We start from the raw sequence: 4,906 nt of genomic DNA on the forward strand, positions 1-4,906 counted from the left end.
GGACTGATGAATCCACCCGTTCTGACTCTTCTTAAACTAGCAGACCATCTCTATTTTGTTGATGACAAAAAGGGGGAGAAAGCAGAAGTAACAAATAGTAATTTAGGAATCTGATTCTAATGATGCGTAGTTATTTATGACATTTTTTTTTTACTACTGATGGTTAGTGCTTGGATGTTGATAACTTATTTTTTGTTATGATACCCTGTTTTCTTTGTTGGCCTGTTAATGACATTTGATTTTAGAATGAATATGGTTTGTTGATGATATGCTAATGATTGTTGGTTACAATATTGATAATATTTTGTCACTTATTACTGGTAGTTCTACGAGCTTGTATGTCAATTCAATTCATGAATATTGATAATATATGCTTGTTATCTTCATGAAGAAATAGATAAAAATTAGCTGGCTTGCTAAGTTGGATAACAAAATAACTTGAAAAGATCATGCATACACTAAGGGGGAGCATACACTCAAGGGGAGAAATCCCTCATCTTGTGTAGTACAAAAGGAACGAATAGACACTATGCTATTAATCAAGAAATGTTTTGTCATCATCAAAAAAGGGAAGATTATTGGCTCCAAAAGTTTTTGATAATAATAAAACATTCCCACTCATTAATGTCTAACTTTACTACTTGAGTGTACAAGATGAAAATTTATGCCAATAACAAATTAATCATTGGAAAGCAAATATCAAAACTTGTTAGAATAAAGAGTTACAAATGAGCCACAAAACAGAAGCCTCTTAGTTGGATAATCAAGGGAGTTAGTCAGCTAAAATTCAAAAGTGAAGTTGGCCGGTCCAAGGACAATAAGCTCTTAGTCGGTTGAGGCCTTACTTAATTGACTAAGAGAGTAAAGTAGACTGTAAGATAGAGAAGACTTAGTCGACCAAAAAGCATGGTTAGTTAACTAAGCACTCACTGCTAGAGACTTCAATTACAAGACAAAGAGAACTTAATCGACTAAGAAGCATAGTTAGTCAACTAAGAGCTCTCTGCCATAGAATTCAATTACAAGATAGAGAAAACTTAATCGACTAAGAAGTATGGTTAGTCAACTAAGAGCACTCTATCTAAAAATTTAAATTTGAATGCTTAAAGATAGACTAACAACTAGAATTGACTCTAAACTGTTTCCAATAGTCTGAAGCTATCAACATCCATCAGAGTTTATTTTTCAAGTATAAAAGACACCCTTAACGACTAAAAAGAAGATTAGATGCTTCCAAGATCAAAAAGAGCTCAAAAATAACAAAAACTCTCTTCATCCTTACTGTATTTCACTCCAATCTTTGTAATAGAGTTAAACATTTCATCTTGTATCATTCAGATTAGGTTAGTGATCATAGGTACTTCTTTACATCTGTACTTCTTGGTTACTTAGAGTGTGCGAGTTACTCTAAGGGGATTAATCAAGCTTAGGTTAGCTTGATTGGTTTTATAAATTCTAACTCAACCTAAGAAAAGTTAGATTTGGGTTTTGGTTAATCTTAAGAAAAACCATTGTTAAAGGTTATGGCTAAGCCTGCGAAAAGCCATTGTAAAAGCTTTGTGGAAGCTTGGGAATTCCATCGTTTATAGTGATTTGGTCTAAAAATCCTTGATTGGAAGATCAAGGCAATGGATGTAGGTCAAAGAGATCAAACTACTATAAATCTTTGTGCATTGTCTGCCCTCTTTTATTTTTCATTTCATTCTTCTTTAAATCATTCTTTCATTCAGCATTTAACTTTTCATCATTGACCTTTAACTTGCTCTGAATTAGAAGTCAAGTTGAATGACATTTACAAAGTGATATTCACCTCCCTCTAGCATACTTATTTGGGACTAACAAACACCTACCAAGGAATAAAGACCGGACAGTAGTATCCATGACACCAGCTACTATCAGAAGTTATCACTAATTTGTAACAAAATAAATGAGAAAAATAACGTGTGAGTCACAAAGACTCTGTGAGTGGATACGGGAAAGGGACAATGTCACGACCCGAAACTTCCCTCGAGTCCGTGACAATAGCCGCGATGTCCCGATCGACACTCATTAACCGGAACGTCAACCGGAACCCCGCAAGACTTTAATATCAGCTTCTCATTTCCTCTGTGAGTAACTGTTGCCCAATATCACATTCTAAAAGATTTTAAACTATTTCCAATTTAAAACAATAAAAATAATAATAATAATTTTTGTCTCACGGGTATTTTAAATCATTTTTCCCTAAAAATTTCGAAACTAGCTAATAATGTAGTATACTGGTGCAAAACACATATTTCATAATCAAAAATAAATTTGGATGTCTAAAACATTCGTTTAAAATGAAATTATGACTATTAGAATAAAATAAAAATATTGAATAAAATATTCAATTTTCTCATAAAACAATATTTTTAGAACACTGCATAAATAATTTTTACAACGTAAAAGCAAAATAAATTCATATATATCATAATATAGTAAGCCAGAGTATTTAATTTAATTTACAGTAACAAGTGGGCCCTCGAATAACCAAAAGTAAGAAAGATTATGAACCTACAGTTTGGAGGATGCAAATCCAATGGTGGTCCTCTATGAAATCAGCTATCTATAGACTATCCTGAGCTTGAAATGGGTGGAAAGGAGGGTGGTGAGATTATATAATCCCAATGAGTAAACAAATATCATCTAAAATATCTAAAGTTGAGTAAATGGAGACAAATAAAATAGATTAACATACTGTAATTCATCACCTTTCAACTTGTTTCAACCAAATAAAATTAATTCATATAAATCGAGTAATCAACATAGCTTATGAATTTCTTAAAAGCTTGGCTCGGGCCAAAATCATTTTCATACCTAGTTATCAGGGATACCTTGATCGAAGGCTATTCCAACCGAGTCCGCCAAGGTTGTTAAAAAGTTATGTACGCATAAATCATGTTTTTATTTTGAAAACATAGCCATTCCTTGGCGTTAGCCGAGTTCACCCTCACGTGGTGGTTTTGTGTGAAGTGAAACTTTAAAGTTATACCTCGGGAATTACCCTACTCCCCTCTCCAACCGAGGTAAAATATAATGGGATTCCGTGCCCCTCTAATAAGTTAGTCCACAGAAAACTCGCCCATTGTAGCAAGCTAAACCCACCATACAATAAAATTTGCAATAGCATGAAATGGCAATTATTTTATTTTATTTTACAGCCTTTCAAGGCAAATCAATAATTTATACATTTCCAACACATTTATCAAATCAACCATTCATGCCAATGTTGCCATAAGCCAATCAATTAGAATCATGAATTTACAACACACAAAAACAGTCTCCAATTACTCTATTTTCAAACCATCATTCAATTTTAAAACAATTTTATGAAATCATTTCATTAAATCACATTTTGTTTATAAAATCGAAAAATTAATCTTTTAATTCATTTTCCATAAAATTTACAAAATCGAATAAAACATACTTTAGATAATTAAGATGATGATAAGGTTACTCACATCACAATAGCGAGATTACTACGTCGCTATTGATTCGTATGCGCGTATAATTATTCCTAATTGCCAATCATATACTTCGTTCGTCACGCTTCCACAACAACTTTCCTAACAACAATTTAAACCCAATACACTTAATGCATCAATTCCACTTCTCTCTCTCATTCTATGATAAATCCACATTATTTCTCCTCATTTCTTCCAATATTTATCATTCAACTTAACACTCTCAACCAATTTATGCATCTAAATTCCTTTGACATCAATAATTCTTCACAACGAATCATTTAAAATTTCTTAACTTTATTCGAGCACTATTCGTAAATTTCACATTTTCTTCTTTACTTTAGTCCTATGACACCTCCTAATAAAATATTTAAATATTGTATTAAAGTAATTTAAATTTAATTCATATCATTAATAAACAAAAATTTAATTAAACAAATGGCTAACTTAAAATAATACAATTTCATAATAGGCCAAAAAAAAAACAAAGAAAATTTTCTTTACCTATTTGGACTAGGTTAGTCCAAGTCCAATTTTTTTCCACCTTTATTCTCTCTTGGGCTTTTCCTCCTTTATGGCTATTGGGCCCTTTTTATGATCTCTCCCCATCTTCTTTCTATTGGGCCTTGCCCATTTTTCTTTCTTGTTGGGCCATGCCCACTCTTTCTTTCTTTTTTCTTTTTCTTTCTTTTCTTTTCTTTTCTTTCTTTCTTTCTTTCACCATCCAGCAGCACCTTGCTTGTCTTTCTTTTTCTTTTCTCACATGCACAAGCTGTCCACAATTTCTTCCTCTCTCTCTCTCACCGTCGGCCACAATTTCTTGCTTCTTTCAACCAATAATTTTCAGCAACCAAAGCTGCTCATATTGACTTCAAAATCAGCAGCTAAGCTGCTCTATTTCTCCTCAAAAATCAGCAGCTTAACAGCATTATTCTCCCTCAAAAATCAGCAGCCAAAGCCACAAAGATTAACAACCAAACCGTACCTTTCAGCCTTCAAAATCAACAACTAAAACCATACCGTTCAGCCTTCAAAATCAGCAGCAAAAATTGCACTTTTCAGCCTTCAAAATCAGTAGCAAAAGCTGCTCCTCTCACCCTTTAAATTGACAAAAAAATAGCTCTCTTTTCCTCCCTAAATGGCAACAAAACCGCCCCCCTCAACTCAGCTCTTCCACCTTTCTTTTCTTCCTCACCTCTTGGCCTTCTCTTATTTCTTTTTGCTCTTTTTGCTCACGCCTTCTTCTTATTTCTTTTTCTTCTCTTGACTAACCGACTTCTCTCTTCTTCTTTGTCTTCTCCACTTTACTTATTCAATTATATATATATATATATATATATTATTCTCCATTTTGTTCCAACTTGGCCGGCCCCTCACACCTTTCTTTCTTTCCCCTTTGTTCCACATGGCCAACCCCTTCC

The sequence above is a fragment of the Theobroma cacao genome, chromosome 3, assembly GCF_053813885.1.
Source record: "Theobroma cacao isolate CCN51 chromosome 3, ASM5381388v1, whole genome shotgun sequence".
NCBI lineage: Eukaryota > Viridiplantae > Streptophyta > Magnoliopsida > Malvales > Malvaceae > Theobroma > Theobroma cacao.